This window comes from Mirounga angustirostris, unplaced genomic scaffold (assembly GCF_029215605.1).
Source record: "Mirounga angustirostris isolate CCGP_5_RB_7025 unplaced genomic scaffold, mMirAng1.0.hap1 SCAF_9, whole genome shotgun sequence".
In the NCBI taxonomy this organism is placed as follows: domain Eukaryota; kingdom Metazoa; phylum Chordata; class Mammalia; order Carnivora; family Phocidae; genus Mirounga; species Mirounga angustirostris.
The window spans coordinates 116725150-116742860 of NW_026991717.1; the positions used below are offsets into that span (position 1 = coordinate 116725150).

General features: G+C 43.8%; 1 protein-coding gene, 1 long non-coding RNA gene and 1 pseudogene across 3 annotated transcripts in view; 2 read left to right on the top strand and 1 right to left on the bottom strand.

The window, feature by feature from the left end:
- Window positions 1-1832: 1832 nt before the first annotated feature.
- LOC123861772 (uncharacterized) lies at window positions 1833-17606 on the bottom strand. Its single transcript, XR_010405265.1, has 5 exons — window positions 17519-17606; window positions 16197-16343; window positions 8825-9003; window positions 5118-5182; window positions 1833-3764 (listed from the first exon to the last, which is right to left on the bottom strand). It is a non-coding gene; the product is annotated as an uncharacterized LOC123861772 (long non-coding RNA).
- LOC123862208 (UPF0461 protein C5orf24 homolog) lies at window positions 3800-4223 on the top strand (annotated as a pseudogene).
- Window positions 17584-17711, top strand: part of PTGR2 (prostaglandin reductase 2) — a 28266-nt gene continuing 28138 nt past the window's right edge. For both annotated transcript variants that reach the window (XM_045901193.3, XM_064571335.1), the window contains exon 1: window positions 17584-17711. The gene's annotated coding sequence lies outside the window, so the exon portion shown is untranslated.

Below are 17711 nucleotides of genomic sequence, written 5' to 3' on the forward strand. Positions count from 1 at the left end.
TGTGCATAGCATCAGGGGGATATTCATAGCATCGCTACTAGATACCGCCAAACAGTTTTCCAAAGTGGTTGAACCAGTTTATCCTCTCCCTGGAAGGATGTGATGTAGTGTTCCCATTGTTTTACATGCTCACTATCATTTGATATTGTTGGATTTTTAAACTTTACTGCTTTTATGAGATGCGTAAAGTTACCTCATTATTATTTACATTATCCTAATAATTAATGAAGTTGAGCATCTTTGTATATATTTTTTATCTTTGTGAAATGTCTATTTAAGTCTTTTGCCCATTTTTTTCTACTGGGTTATCTTTTTTTTTTAAGTAGGCTCCACTCTCATAGTGGAGTCCAATACGGGGCTCGAATTCATGACCCTGAGATCCAGACCTGAGCTGAGATCAAGAATCAGACCCTTAACCAACTGAGCCACCCAGGCACCCGCCCGTTTTTTCTTATTCATATACTGGAATATGTATATATTTTGGATATTAGGGCTTTGCTAGTTGAAAAGATCTTTTCCCATTCTATGGCTTGTCGCCTGCATTTTTCTAGGTGGGAGGGACAGAAGCAGCAAGGGTTTGCCACCTCTGAATTCCTTTGCCTACTGCTTGGGTGCCTCAGGGAATTTGCTCAGCCTTCATGGGCATTGGCTACCCTTTCTAACCCAACTTGGAGTTCCTGGCTCCACCACCACCAGCCCTTCTCTCCTCTCCAGAGGCAAGCTGCCCAGGAAGCAAATGAGCCCCAGTGAGAATGATGATGTTAGCTCCGTGCAAATGGAGCCTGTTTTTTGTGTTTTCTCCTTCTCTCTTGCCATTAACAGAGAAAATGGAGTCTTGGCACTGTCTCAACCACATAAACTTCTACTTCATACAGCGGTGCCGAAAAGAACAAAATAGGAAAGGACGCAGAGGTCGGCCAATTTCTAAAACCCTTTGTACCTGCCTGGATTTTACTGTCTGGACAAGAGTAAATGCTACCTGAGAACTGTGAGCCTGATGGGGCCGGGGCAGACAGAGAGGTGTGCGTGGTGCCAAGGGACAGTGGGTCACATTACCTGCATCAGCTCTTGAAGTAACATAAACCACATGGCCAATGGGCTTGGAGGCCATTAGCAACCCTTTCTGCAATACTTACTTGAACTTGAGACTAGCTTCCAGTGGAAGGGAGAGGTAAATTGGGTTGTAGATGTAGTGTTACTCTGTGCTAATTCTTGCTGAGAGGAGGCCTGACTCTCTGGTGGGGAGGGCGCGGTGGATCCGGAATTATGGTCAATTTAAACAGTTTATTTTCACATGTGACCCGGACAAAAATTTTTGAAGTATAGTCAGGCTGTCTTCCCCACCCCCAACCCTACCCGTTCACTCATCCCGACCTCTTTGAGGTGACCTCTTGGTTTGTGTGACATGGCCAGTGGGCTGGTGCATGCTGGGGCGCGGGGGTGGGGGGTGGGGTGGGGGAGGGGGAGAGCCCCCTGCAGCCTGGAGCCTTTGGAAAACTGAAGATTTAGGAAACTGCCTTATGGGTGGAACTCTGGAGGCTGGTGAACTTGCAGCGTCTGTAATATAGTATTATTCCTTCCTCAACTGACCTCTCTGGGAGATATTTTTTGCTAAAGGCATAGTGACTTTCAAGGCTGCCTGGAGTCAGACCTGTGTTTCTTTTTTCTTTCTTTTTTTTTTTTTTTTACATGTTTTATTATGTTCAATTAGCCAACATAGAGTACATCATCAGTTTTTGATGTAGTGTTCAACGATTCAATAGTTGCTTATAACACCCAATGCTCATCCCAACACGTGCCCTCCTTAATACCCATCCCCCGGTTACTCCATCCCCCCCCCCCAGACTTGTGTTTCTTTTGACCAGGATGTAGTGCTAAGTTAGGCCTTAAGGAAGGAAATGGGGGCGTGTGAGTTATCTGGGTCACACTCACGTGCTTCTGTATCTGCACCAGCAGCATCCTATGCACAAACAACACGTATTCCACTGGTATAGCTGTGCAGGACATAAAAGCATTGAAAACCTGGGACCCTGGGGAACCCCTGGACTTCCCAGCAGGCGTGACTGACAGCTGCTCTGGCGGCCCCCTGGCTGGAGCAGTGATTAGAGCATCTCCTCTGTAGCCACGGAGATGTGGTTTTTGAAAACTTAGGCACATCTTTTTTTTTTTTTAAAGATTTTTATTTATCTGTTTGACAGAGAGAGAGATAGCGAGAGCAGGAACACAAGCAGGGGGAGTGGGAGAGGGAGAAGCAGGCTTCCTGCTGAGCAGGGAGCCCGATGCGGGACTCAATCCCAGGACCCTGGGATCATGACCAGAGCCGAAGGCAGACGCCCAATGACTGAGCCACCCAGGTGCCCCTTAGGGCACATCTTTACATCAACACTTACCAGGTTCAGCCTGGGTGGCTCAGTCGTTAAGGTTAAGCATTTGCATTGGGCTCCTTGCTCAGCGGGGAGCCTGCTTCTCCCTCTGCCTGTAGCTCCCCCTGCTTGTGCTTTCTCTCTCTCTCTCTTCCTCTCTCTCTCTCTCTCTCTGTCAAATAAATAAATAAATAAAATCTTTATTTAAAAAAACAGAAAAAAGAAACTTATCAGGCTCAGTCCATTCCTCCACCTGGTGAGGTCTGTTTCAGGTTGTGTTTTGTCAGAGGCCAGCCAGGGATGATTTGAGTGTGAGTTACTTATTTGGGAGGCACCCTGGGAAGCGCCAGTGGACCTGGAGGATCTGTGGGCCCAGTGGCTGCCCGCGACCCGCCAGGTGACATCGGAGGTGGGCAGCGGCACCCAGGGCCCTAAACGACCTCCAGAGCCTCAGGGCTGCCACTTCGCTTCTGCCTTCCAAATCTCACGGGATCTTTCTCTTGTGGCCAAGCCCAGTGTGTACAACACTGGGGAGGGAGTTCTGGAAAATGTAGCTCCAGCGACACGGTAAAATCCCTCCACAATTCTCCCAATGAATGTGCAGAGAAGACGATTCTCGGTCTACAAAGTCCGACTCGCAGCACAGCATTTTCTTTGTTTTCCACATCAATTGAGTTTCTGCCTCGGAGCCCCATTCTGACAGACAGTCATGCCTGGTGTTTCCCCTCGGGGACCTGGTGAAGGTTTTGCAATCTTCCCCAATTCCGAGTTGGTGGCGCCCTGCTGGCACTGGGTCATTGTTTCCGTGACTCACTTGGGACATGGGATTTGTTTGCCAGGCTGAGGGCCCCAGTGCTTTTCTTCTCTGGAGTTTTGTCACATCTCTGGGGCCTTGCCAGGAAGCCAAGACTGAAGGGGGTCTGTTCCTTTCAACCTTCTTAAAGACATTCCACTGTAAAACTCTTGAACCTTTTTCTTTTCTCTTCATTTTGCTTCTACCACAAATCTGCATTCTTCTAAGTCCTTGGTAAATGAGAAACCAAAGTCTCTGCTTTCTGCCATTTCATATACTTTCTCTGTAGCAGTAAAGCATAAAAGCTCCCTGCTTGATGGGAAGAGAATATACAGGGAGACAGAGGGAAAAAAAAATCCCATAAATTAATCTCTTAAAATACATACTGTCCAGGCACCTGGAGCCGTGGTGGCTCTTTCTTTGTGTCTGGATGAGGACGCTTTGTGGGAACAGCAGCTAGAGCCGGAAGCCAGTATCCCCCTTGGCTGTCACCACACTCTCTGCCTTGCCCCCTTGCCCAGCCTGCTTCTCCCAGTTGTGCTGAGGCGATGTGGGGAGGGAGTGGCTCCAGCGTGAGGCCTTCAGTCCACAGGAAACTTCTGGATACCCTGAGGGGCCGAGAGATAGACACGCTGTTGAGGACATGATGCATCTTGTTGCCCACAGCGGTAGTCCAGACTTCTGCCGGCATGGCAAGCCTTCCTGCCTCGGTGACCACCCTGCCCTGAGACCTGCTGATCACTTGGGTTTTTATTCCTCCCCGCAAAGAAAATACAGCCACTCAGTGACCGAAGCGAGACCTGCTAAATGAAATGCATTTGCAGATTATATGTGACAGAAGCATAGAGAAAAAAGATGAATTAAAGGGAAAAAACCGTCTCAGTGGATCTCATACCAGTGGATACCTGACCCACCTAGGCCAAGCCCTGGAACCACCAAAGCAGCTGGATTTAAGACAAGTCTAGGCAGACCTTACCTAAAGGTGCAGAATTAAAGTCAGCCCAGGAAGACTCCAGGAAAAAAGGCAGCAAGCTTTCAGGTGTTCCGGTGATGCCAACATGCAATGAGCTGGACGCTATGCTGTTTACAGTAAGAGATGATGCACTATATTTGCATACATATGTGATATATGGAGACTGTGTACGTGGGTGTCTCAGATAGCAACCTCAGCAAGTCTAGCACCGCGTGCAGCACAGAGCCTGGAGAGTAATATGGCATGGCTACATCATCTGTTGACACTTAAGGAGCTACTTAGTTTCTTCTGGCTGAGACTTAAATTATTCTTTTTTTTTTTTTTTTTTAGTTTATTTATTTACTTATTTAAGCAATCTCTCACGACCCCAAGATCAAGAGTTGCACACTCTTCCATATAAGCCAGCCGGGCGTCCCTAAAATATAAAATTCTTACTAATTTACTCAGAATACTATAATTTCCAACACACAAAAATGCTTACATCTTTATATACATGTTCACCTATCCACTTTTACTATGTATCTGTCATCTAGCTGCTGCTTGGGATGATGTTCAGTACTCTGCTGCTTGGCAATCCTTTTCCAACTGGAGTCTGAAAATACTGGCTTAATTGAATATTCTCCCTGAGAGTAATTTCATACTGTTGCCAAGGATTTGGTTGCACTTGTGTTTCAGACTAGTTGCACTTGACACTCCTTTCGTGTTATTTCACTCCCGATTTTATTCACATACCCCCTTCCCCCTGCCCTTCCCTAGGTATGCCCTCTACCTGCCACACAGCCCAGCACATCTGCTCTCTGGCATTGTGCTGTCAGAAGACATTCGTGTATTGCTGGCTTCCTGATTTTGCGCTCAGGCTGATGAAATGCTGAAATCAGCTAGAGGAGGGAGGTTTATTAGTGGTATCAGGAAAAATGTAGGCTGTAGTTGTAAACTGATAACTGATTGAAAACTCGAGTTTGCTGCTTGCGTGACATGAGCTACTCACCTGGGTGTAGTGAGCATCTCCTGCTGCCAGGTCCTTTTCCCTTGTGAATAATTATGTGCACCTTTCTAAAGAGAAAGATACTACGTGAAAACTTGAGCACAGTCTTCAACTATTTTTACTTCCCTATAATCTCTCCATCTTTACATCTTTTAGGAAACCATCTCTTGCCATGAGAAACACTGAAGCAGAGCGTTTGGGGCAGCACCTAGCATCTTGTCCTGGTGCTGCAGAGAGCGGGTGCTGATGTGTGGACCCGCAGCTATTAGGGCAAAAGCCTTTGCCCACTATTCTTTGGGGCCAGCGAGCTAGGAGGAATAGCCGGGACCAAGTATTAGGAAGTCCTTTCTGGAGTACTGGAAGGTCCCCAAGAGGAGCCTTATAGGATCTGCGGCACAGGTGGGGGGAGAAATGAGAACTATTTAAAAGAAGTGTTTGAGGCTCTCTGATGCTGGGCCTCATCTTCTCCTGGCTTCTCACAAATTGAGTGTGGAAATAGAAAAGGGAAAAAGATTATGCAAGCAAGAGCAGTTAAGGTTGTTCATAAAGCATATGTCTTTTCTCTGAAGGTCTCTCTTCTAAGCAATAATTCAGCTGAACTCCTGTTTTAAGATTCTTGTGAAAATGACAAGATCACAGTGAGGGTGTTATTACCACAATAATGTATGCTTCATTTTTCCATTACTGAGGAAGAAAACTCTCTGGGGAGTGAAATTCAACACTCAATTTAACAGTAGCACTGCATACTAATTCATGTTGAAATGTAAAACCAATCCAGTTAAAAAAAAATCCAGATAAAACGAAATGGGCCATGATAATGATATGGGCTTTCAATTAGATGGGTCTCATGTTATAAGGATTACAAATTCTTTCCTAAATGTTAATTAAGGTTCTCGGTGCCTCTGATAGTGAATATAAAGGTGGTCACTTCGTGGATGAGAAAATTAAGTCAAGAGGCTCTGTGACTGGCCCGGGATGAACGAGAAGTTGCAGGGAGGATGCAGATACTGGATTCCTGGTTTCAGCTCCTGCCCTCGATTGCTTACCTAAAGTTTCAGACTCTGACCACAGAGCTTAGAGGTTTGGCTGAGAGATTGCAGACAACTTGGATTTGGAAGACAGCCCCTAGACTCTTTATCCAATCATAAATATCAATTACACTCTTTATATATATCAAAGACTGTGCTAGCCCCTGGGATTATCAACCTGAGTAACAATTCCTAGGTTCAAGATGCTCAAGTCTAGTAGTAAGAAAGACATGTAAATAATTGTTAAATGGGGCAACAATACACTTATATAGGATAGAGAGGCCACAGAGATATTTTTTCTGGTAATTACAAAACAAGTGTCAAAAAATAGTACCATCAGTTTACTCCATTACTGCAAACACGATTCACATGCCACTGAAATACTCTCACCAAGATCACCAGTGAGGTCCCTGTGGCTAAATGATCAGTAAAGGAAGAACATTAATTTTCCCTCTACTCTTCTAGTTCTTAGCTGAGATGCCTATAATAAGATCAACAAGAGAAAACCAAACAGAAGTGTATTATCATACATACCTCATGTACACATGGGAGATACCCAGGAAAAATGAGGAACTCCCCAAGATGGTTTAGAACTCAGGATTGAAGACCATCTTAATAGGGAAAGGAGAGAAGGGTTGTAGGTCTCTAGGGAAGATGAATGGGCCCTTAGACAAACAGATGGGAGGTATGATGGTTTGTGACAAAGTTTGTCTGGGTGTGGTGTCGACTTCTAGTCTCCTCTCCTATGATAAATGCCAGTCTTCCTTGGTTAATGAAACTCCAGGGGAGGGTATCTATGACAAGTGAGTTCCTTTCAGAGGATCTGTCTTTAGGCATACAGGGGAGTTCAGAGAAAACCCCTCTCTGCATTTGCTGTTTTTCAAGTGCCTACAGCTCACAATAACCCATAAACCAAAGGAGCCTATTTTGCAGCGGCATGTCCTGAACTCCTACAGTCATATTTGGGGGTGACATATTCTGCTTCAGACCCGTCAGATCTGGAAGTCACCGCTCAGTTTTCACGTACTTGGTCTTTCTGCAGCCTTGGACACTGTTGACTTTGTCCTTATTTTTGAGGCTCTCTCTTCCCTTGACCTTCGTGACATTTTGTTTTCTTGGTTTTCCTTCCACCTCTCTGCTTCTTCGCAGACTCTTGCAATCCTTTACAGGACTCTGTAGTGGGCTTTCTCCCTATATTTCTATTACTCTTTCTGAGCAATCTTGTCCTAGGAATCCTGACTGTCCACTCTATCTCTAGTTGAGTTGTCTGTCTGAAATCCAGATAGACCTGTATATCTCTACCTGTTGGCTATGTCCACTTCAATCTTTTATCAAGTCCTGTTGATTCTAACTCCTAAACATCCCATGGTCTGTGCTTTTCTTCCCATTTCCAGAACCATTACCTTTATTTAGGGCACCATTATCTTTTGCTTAGACTCCCTGCCTCCAGTCCCCACCATTTGAAATCCATTCTCCTAGGATGCCTGGTTGGCTCAGTTGGTTAAGTGTCTGCCTTTGGCTCAGGTCATGATCCCAGGGTCCTGGGATGGAGTCCCACATCGGGCTCCTTGCGCAGCAGGGAGCCTGTTTCCTCCCTCTGCCTGCCACTTCCCCTGCTTGTGCATACGCTCTCTCTCTCTGTCAAATAAATAAATAAAATCTTTAAAAAAAAAAAATCCATTCTCCTAATTCCAGCCAGGGCTGACCCCTTTAAAATGCAAGTATAGGGGCGCCTGGGTGGCTCAGTTGTTTAAGTGTCCAACTCTTGGTTTCAGCTCAGGTTGTGATCTCAGGGTCCTGAGATCAAGCCCCGTGTCCTGGGCTCAGCACAGAGTCTGCTTGTCTCTCTCCCTCTGCTCCTTCCCTTGCTTACTCTCTTTCTCAAATAAATAAATAAACTCTTTTAAAAAATGCAAATACAGGGCGCCTGGGTGGCTTAGTTGGTTAAGCGACTGCCTTCAGCTCAGGTCCTGGGATCGAGTCCCACATCGGGCTCCCTGCTCTGCGGGAAGCCTGCTTCTCCCTCTCCCACTCCCCCTGCTTGTGTTCCCTCTCTCGCTGTGTCTCTCTGTCAAATAAATAAATAAAATCTTAAAAAAAAAATGCAAATACAATCAGGTCCAAATCTTTAAAACAAAACAACAAATCTGGGCACCTGGGTGGCTCAGTTGGTTAGGCGACTGCCTTCGGCTCAGGTCATGATCCTGGAGTCCCGGGATCGAGTCCCGCATCGGGCTCCCTGCTCGGCGGGGAGTCTGATTCTCCCTCTGACCCTCCCCCCTCTCATGCTCTCTGTCTCTCACTCTCTCTCTCTCAAATAAATAAATAAATTAAAACAACAACAACAACAACAACAAATCTGTAATAGTTCCTCCATTGTTCTTAGGATAAAACTGAAATTCCTTAACACAGCTCACAAGGCTCCATGTAATCCGATGGTCCCTTTCGGCTTCTCCTACCTCATTCCTTTCCATGCTCTCCCCTCAAACTCGTTGCCTTAGCCGTACTAAACTTCTTTAAGTTCCCTGAATACGCTTTGCTGTCTCTTACCACCAGACTTTAATACGTCGTATTCCCACAGTTTGGATTGATTCCCATCCACACCCCATTCTGCCCCCCGCCCACTCCTGGCCTAATTTGGCCTCAGATCTTTCCAATTTCAGTTTAAAGAGCTTTCCAAACCTCCCACGTCTGGGATTAGTTTTCCTCCCGTGTGCTGCCACAGCATCGTGCACTTCCCCATCGTAGCCCCGGCAATGCAGTATTGGACGTAGCTGGTTCCTCGTTCTAGTCCCTTCTAGAAGGAGCTTGGTGAAGGGAGAGTCTGTGCCAGTCTTTTTCACCATTGCATACCACAGCACCTGCATGTAACGGGTAAGAAAGAATTATTTGCTCAATGGATGAATGAATGAAGCCTTTATTGCCAATCTCACTCCATTTGGCACTTATCATATACGGCATATACTGGCGCTTCCCTGCCTTCCCAACTGGATTGTAAATTTCCGTGGGTCAGGGACTTGAACTTGCATGTGATATGCCACGTAACACCTAAGTAGTGTTAAGCACACCGTGGACATCCATTTACTTGTTAATTAATTTAACAAGTATATAGAGTGTGTTTACAATGTTAAAAGCAAATGTGAAGTTTGGGAGGAAGGAGGTTGGGGAGAAGGAAGCTGGGAAATGAGTCTGATTTAAACCTGCTATAACTACGGCAATTTTTTATGTCATATAGTAGTTGTAAATAATGGTCTTAATGATGGAGAAAACCTTATCTATTGCCAGCTTAGTAAAGGAAATTTGTTATTTCCAGTTGGCAAGGGAGCAAGGAATCAAGGTTTAAAAATAGATTAAAAAAATTTTTTTTAAGATTTATTTCTCTTAGAGAGAGAGAGAGAGAGGGAGCATGAGCGGGAGGGGCAGAGGGAGAGGGAGAGAATCCCAAGCAGACCCTGCGCTGAGCATGCAGAGCCTGACCCGGGGCTTGCTTCCAGGACTCTGAGATCATGACCTGAGCTGGAATCAAGAGTCGGTGGCTTAACTGACTACGCCACCCAGACATCCCAATAGATTCTTTAAAAAGTCCCTAACATAGAGGAGAAAAAAGAAAGGAGCAAGAGAAAAATAATAGGATTAAGTAACCCGAGGCGCAGGCATCTCCAGCCAGGAAGGAGCTGCCTCAGGTATTGTGCAATTGATGTGGTTTGGCAGAAATGAGGTGAAAGAGCCTTCTTCCCTCCAGTTAAAGGATAATTTTGTTTTGTTTTATTTTATTTTATTTTTTTTTAAGATTTTACTTATTTATTTGAGAGAGAGAATGAGAGAGAGAGAGCATGAGAGGGGGGAGGATCAGAGGGAGAAGGAGACTCCCCGTTGAGCAGGGAGCCCGATGTGGGACTCGATCCCGGGACTCCAGGATCATGACCTGAGCCAAAGGCAGTTGCTCAACCACCTGAGCCACCCAGGCGCCCAAAGGATAATTATTTTTTAAATGTAAAATCATGACTCATAGAAATATAAAATTAACAGGTGTCTAAGATTTGATTAAATGCATTAATTAATGAGAGAACCATAAGATATTACAACTGATTCAAAAGATATTCCAAAGAGCAGACAATGTATAGACAATCAGCAATGCTGAAATTAATTTGCTTCATAGATACAACACTGGTTTCTTGGGTGAGGAGGAGAGAGATCAGTTGTATTCCAGGAATGCTTTGCATTTGCATTTTTAGGGTCAAGAATCATCTTTACTGGTATCAGTATTTTGTAACTCAGAGTTGTAAAATAGCTCAAAGACAATGAAAAGTGAAGATAATCTGCTAGACTGGGCACCTAGTAATCTTTTTCACCCAGTCTTTCAAAGTCTTTCACAATTTTTCCTGACACTAGAAGACCCCTCAACTTATCCTCCAATGTAAGGCTTCATTGTGTGAAGGCTTAGTGTTTATCTAAAAAGGGTTAAGAAAAAAAAAGGTCTTTGAAAATTAACCACACAAAAGTAAAGTCTCCAGTCTCCTCAGATAAGACATTGAGTGGGGTAAAAAATCTGTTTTATTTAGATGCTTGAGCTCCAAAAGCCAACTTGATCTTTTTCTTTGAAATGTAACTCTCATGGCCTCCTTAAAACAATATGTCTGGTATTTAACTTTTGTTCGTTTGTTTTCATTAAATCTTTTATAAATACAGTTTGTAGAATGATATAGCAAACATCCAGATACTCACCACTAAGTTTAAGAAATACAGTTGTATTAGTCCCCTCCTCCCTGATCTTATTTCTCTCCCTCTAGAAGTAACCATTCTCAATATGGATTGGGAGTTTATCATCCCCTTGGGTGTGTTTATGCTTTTACAACATAAGTTTTATTAAAAAACAACATACAGTATTGTTTTGCATATTTTTAAACTCTATATAAATGGAATTATACTGTTGTTTCCTTCTGTAACTTGCTTTTTCTGTCCATTGTTATGTTTTTGAGATTTTTTTTTTTTAAGATTTATTTATTTATTTGAGAGAGCGAAAATGAGAGAGAGTACATGAGAGGGGTTAGGGTCAGAGAGAGAAGCAGACTCCCCGCCGAGCAGGGAGCCCAATGCGGGACTCGATCCAGGGACTCCAGGATCATGACCTGAGCCGAAGGCAGTTGCTTAACCAACTGAGCCACCCAGGCGCCCTGTTTTTGAGATTTTAGATCTGGTATTGTTTTTGTTAAAAATGATGACTTAGAGGGGCGCCTGGGTGGCTCAGATGGTTAAACGTCTGCCTTCAGCTCAGGTCATGATCCCAGGGTCCTGGGATAGAGCCCCGCGTGGAGCTCCTGGCTCAGCAGGGAGCCTGTTCATACTCTCTCTCTGTATCTCTCTGTCTCAAATGAATACATAAAAAAATCTTTAAAAAAATAAAAAAATGAGGACTTAGAAACGAGTGCTGGATTGGTAACAAGAGTGGGAAACCGGCATAGTTTTGATCCATTATTCATTATTATAAAAGTCCTGGTCATTGTAGCCATAGCAACAGCACATAAAAAGAACAGAGGTGAACAACTGATGGCAATATATTTTTTTTAAGATTTATTTATTGGGGCGCCTGGGTGGCTCAGTTGTTAAGCGTCTGCCTTCAGCTCAGGTCATGATCCCAGGGTTCTGGGATCGAGCCCCTCACGGGGCTCCCTGCTCGGCAGGAAGCCTGCTTCTCCCTCTCCCAATCCCCCACTTGTGTTCCCTCTCTCGCTGTGTCTCTCTCTGTCAAATAAATAAATAAAATCTTTAAAAAATTAAAACATTTAAAAAAATAAAGATTTATTTATTTATTTAAGAGAGAAAGAGTGGGAGAGAAAACTGGAGCAGGGGGAGGAGCAAAGGGAGAAGGAGAGAAATCCCCAAGTGGATTTCCTGCCGAGCGTGGAGGCTGACATGGGGCTCGATCCCAGGACCCTGAGATAATGACCCCAGCCGAAATCGAGAGCATGCTGCCCAAATGACTGAGCCACCCAGGTGCCCCGAATTTAGCAAAGACTTTAAAGCAGCTATTAAAAATATGTGCAAAGAATAACTAATAAAGAGATAGGAACATAACAATAAAAAATTAAAAACAAAAACAAAAACAAAAAAACTAACTGGAGTTACAAGGAGAATTAACAAAACCACAATCACAATGGAAAACTTTAATATAACTTATTCAAAAACTGATAGATCAATTGGGCAATAACTAATAAAGAGATAGGAGCATAACAATAAAAAATTAAAAATTATATATGTGCAAAGAACTAAAGAAAACCATGTTTAAAGAATTAAAGGAAAGCACACAACAATGTAGCAACAAAAAGAGATTCTCAATAAAGATATAGAAATTTTAAAACAAAACCAAATGGAAATTCTGGAAGTGACGAATACAATAACTGAAAAATTCACTAGAGGGCTCAACAGCAGATTTGAGGTGGCAGGAATGAACTGGAAGATAGATCAATAGAAATGACCCAATCTGGGGGCACCTGGGTGACTCAGTCGGGGTTAAGTGTCTGACTTGGTTTTGGCTCAGGTCATGATCTCTGGGTCGTGAGATCAAGCCCTGTGTCAGGCTCTGTGCTTGGTGTGGAGTCTGCTTGAGATTCTCTCTCTCCCTCTCTCTCTGCCTGCCCCCCAAATCTAAGAAAAAAGAAATGACCCAATCTGAATACAGAGAGGAAAAAAATCAAAGAAAAATGAACAGAACTTCAGAGATCTATGAGATATTAGCATACTAACATACATGCAATTGTAGTCCCAGAAGGAGAGGGGAGAGAGAAAGGGGAAGAAAAGAATATTTGAAGAAATAATGGCTGGAAACTTCTTATATTTGATGAAAAACATTAATCTATACATCCAAGAAGCTCACTAAGGAAATATTATGAACAATTTTACGCCAGTAGCTTCTTTCCAACCTATGGTGACTGGTGTTGACACCATAAAGCAAGATGGTTCTTTCTTGGAATAAAAGCCCTTAGACTCATCGGTTAAATCTGGTTTAAGAAGAATTCAAACAAAATTCTTTTCTTCTTTAACAAAGATATCAGGTACACACAGAGAGCATGGAATATAATCGAACATATTGACTTTTAATCTTAATGTGATTATTTTTGTGTTGAAAATGTTTTCTTTTTTTTTTAAGATTTTATTTATTTATTAGAGAGAGAGAGCATGAGCAGGGGGTGGGGTGGGAGCAGAGGCAGAGGGAGAAGCAGACTCCCCACTGAGCAGCCTGGCTGGCTCAGTTGATGGGGCGTGCAGCTCTCCATCTTGGGATTGTGGGTTCAGGCCCCATGTTGGGTATAGAGATTATTTTTTAAAAAAAGATGATTTAGATCATTTCCATATCTAATACTTATACTCTACATCTAATATAGTATTTTGTAGCATAGTTTGAAATATACTGTAGTATACTTTATCATGTCTGGAGCCATTCAATATACATCTGTCCTTCATTGGTGATGTTAATTTTGATTACCTGCTTAAGTTATTGTTCGATTTTTCTACTTTATGACCATGCAAATATCTTGTTCCTCAACACAATGTCCCTGTTATATTCTGATTTATAATAAGAAATATATATTTGGTCTTCTTCCATTTCTGGCACAGAGTTCCTAAAACCCTTGGAACTTCCCAAGTGATGAGAATGGTCTAGGTGTTTTCTGTTATGTTAATGAGGTCACTTCTAGGGGAGCCTGGCTGGCTCAGTCAGTGGAGTGTGCCACTCTTGATCTCAGGGTCATGAGTTTGAGTCCCACACTGGGTGTAGAAAGAACTAAAAATAAATAAACATAAAAAATGGGGTAACTTTTAGAAAGCCTAGGTAACCTAAAGATGCCAGGGCAACCAATTAAGTGATTAGAGGGTTGGAACTTTCAGTCCTCCCTCCACCCTACATCCAGGGAGGGGACAGGGGCTGGAGATTGAATTCCATCACCAATGGCCAATGATTTAATCAATCATGCCTTTGTAATGAAGCCTCCATAGAAACCCAAAAGGATGAGGGTTTGGAGAGCTTCTGGGTTGGTAAACATGTGGAGATACAGGGAGAGTGTGGAACTTAGAAAGGGCATGGAAGCTCCACATCCTTTTCCCATACTTTGCCCTATGCACCTCTTCCATCTGGCTGTTCCTGAGTCATATCATTTATTTTATTTTATTTTATTTGTTTTGTTTTTATTTTATCTTAAGTAGGCTCCACACCCACTGTGGGACTTGAACTCACGACCCTGAGATCAAGAGTTGCATGCTCCACTGACTGAGCCAGGCACGTGCCCCATGAGTTATGTCATTTTATAATAAACTGGTAATCTAGTAAGTAAAGTGTTTCTCTGGGTTCTATGAGCCATTCTAGCAACTTAATCGAATCCAAGGAGGGGCCGTTAGAACCTCCAATCTATAGACATTTGGTCAGGAGCATAGGTGACAACCTGGACTTTCAATTAGTATCTGAAGTGTGTGTATGTGTGTTTGGGGGGGGCAGTCTTGTAGGATTGAGCCCTTAACCTGTGGGATCTGATGCTATCTCCAGATAGATAGCACCGAAATTGAGTTGAATTGTAGGATAACCAGCTGGTGTTGGAATATTGTTTGGCAGTGTGTGGGAAGTACCCACCCACCACTGGATTGGGTGCAGAATCTTAGTCCTCCTAGATTTACCATCCATTGATAATTCTTATCTGATCCAATCTTTACTATGAAAGCTATAAAAGGATAACTTTCCAACTCTAGTACTCTCCTTTGTATTTATTAGCTGGTCCTCAGCATTCTCCTGTAAGCAAGAACCCTCCATTCTCTCTTTTTTATTATTGTTACAGAATCACGAATTTCTATTTCTACAATGTTTAGAAATCATTATTCTACTTAATTACTTTGGTGCTCAAATTGTCCCAGATTTGGCCAGTAGGATTCCCTTCAAGCTGGCTTCTGTGTCCCCGTGATATGCTTCATCATTTTTTCAACACTTCCTTAATTTCTAGCAAAAAAGATGTTCTAGGCTCATTTGGTACCTATCCTGCCCCAGCCCTGGAATCAGCCATTTCTCTAAGGGGCTGTAATTCTCTTTTAATGGGCATATTAGTTATCTATTGCTGCATAACCAACTACTCCCAAACTTAGCAGCTTATAACATTATTATCTCACACAGTTTCTGAGGTTCAGGAATTTGGGAGAAGTTTAGCTAGGTATATTCTGGAAAGGTTTCTCTCCTTTCATGAGATCATGATTTATTTATTTATTTATTTATTTATAAAAAACATTTTATTTGTTTATTCTAGAGAGAGAGTGAGGAGAGGAGCAGAGGGAGAGGGACAAGCAGACTCAGTGCTGATCGTGGAGCTCAATGTGGGGCTAGATCCCACAAACCTGAGATCATTACCTGACCTGAAATTGAGAGTTGGATGCTTAGGGGTGCCTGGGTGGCTCAGTCGGTTAAGTGTCTGCCTTCACTCAAGTCATCAAGTCATAATCCCACAGTCCTGGGACCGAGTCCCAGGTCAGGCTCCCTGCTCAGCTGAGAGTCGGCTTGTTTCTCTCCCTCTGCCCCTTCCCCCGCACATGCTCCCTCTATCTCTCAAATAAATAAATAAAATCTTAAAAAAAAAAGTTTCTTTCAAGATCAAGTTCTAGACTACCTTTACTTTATGCTATTACTTTTAGTCTGTTAGAGTTTTTTTTTTTAAGATTTTGTTTATTTATCTGAGAGAGAAAGAGCATGAGAGAGAGTGAGAGAGAGAGCAGAAGGGGAGAGGGGTAGAGGGAGAAGCAGATTCTCCGCAGAGCAGGGAGCCCGACCTGGGACTTGATCCCAGGACCCTGGGATCATGACCTGAGCCGAAGACAGACGCTTAACGACTGAGCCACCCAGGCACCCAGCATTTTCTTTTTTCATCAATTGGTTCAAGTTATTAAAAAAATGTTATTGAAGGTCTACCTGTACAAGACCAATAAGAGATAAACTCCTGCCTGAGTTTGCAAAGTACTATAATCTTTCCAGTCCTTTCCTGAAGCTTTCTCAAAGGAAGTTAAAAATTTCAGAGATGAGGGGCACCTGAGTGGCTCAGTCGGTTGAGCGTCTGCCTTTGCCTTGGGTCTTGATCCCACGGTCCTGGGATGGAGTGGCGTGTTGGGCTCTCTGCTCAGCAGGGAGCCTGCTTCTCCCTCTCCCTCTGTGGGCTGCTCCCCGGGGTTGTGCTCTCTGTCAAATAAATAAATAAAATCTTAAAACAAAATTTTTAAGAGATAAAGCTACCAGAAGCTCCAACCTGTTGAATGATTCTTACCCTCTTGCTCACTACCCCAGTCATCATTCAGCTACTGAATACCATGATGTATGCTGAGCTATTAGCTCTGACATGAATACAATATAAATAGCAATTCCTTCACCTGCCTAATTCAGAATGGTCTCTCTTAGGGTTTATTAAAGTCCCTGGGGATCCAAGCTGTCTTAGGAATAAGTCTTGCTCAACCCAGTTCAACACAAAAGGCAATTAATAATTAATGAAATTGAGAAATCAGTTCACACTGTAGCAGGGGCACAGGGGTGCAAGGGTACCTGGCTCTGGGGATTTGACCAGGTTTGGCCACTTGCCGCTAATAAAATCCAAAGGCAGAGAGACAAAAGGTGAAAGGAGAAAGGCATTTTATTTCAGTGAGGCTAACAATGGGAAAACAGTGGACTAGTGTCTCAAAGATTGCCTCCAAAGTGCTGAAAATACTTCCAGGTTTATATAAGGAAAATGTGGGGCAAAGGTCATGGGTATGTGCAGGTGGGCAGTAAAGGTCACATCAGTCATTGTCTTGGGGTCAGTCACTGGGGTCTTGCTGGCTCAGGGCAGTCCTTACTGCTTGAGGGGATGCTTTGCCTGCAGGATCTTTTGCCTGAGTTAGGAGATAGACTTGAAAGAATTTAATCAATTAGAAAGTCAAAAAGGAAGCAGTTGAATTCCTCTTTCAACATTGGGTAATCCATCTTTGAGGAAGCTGGGATTCTTTGTGAAAGAAAAGACAGCCCTGTTGTAAGGGAAAGGGTCCTAGCCCAGCAATCTGGAGAGGCAATTTTAACCCCAACATTGCCCCTAACCAGCAGAAAAGTGGGTGGTCCAACCACATCAGCTCTCCAAGTCTCCGTTTCCCTGCCTATAAAACCAGGGATAGGCTTGATGGCCGCTGTCTCACTGTAATTTCCCCCAATCTGAGGCTCAGAGAGAAGTCCATACAACGAATTAAATTCCTGAGTAGCTCAGTCAGGTACGCCACCCACTCTTGATTTGGGCTCAGACCTCTGCCCCTCCCCCGCCAGCAACAACAAAAAACCCCACAACACACTGCCCAGACAAGTGAGGAGCCTTTAAAACTCCGCACCTTCCCCACCTCTCTCCGAAACGTGGGAACCCAGAAAACTTGCCTAAACCGTAAAAGCCCGCCGCTGGAGCGGAGGGGGCGGAGGCGAGGAGCAGAGGTCTAGCAGTGCGCCTGCGTACTGGGTTCGGCGGCCCGAGGTCGCGCGGCAGGCCCCTCGCAAGCTCCACACGCCGCGCGAGATTTCCTCCCCAGCTGCGTGGGG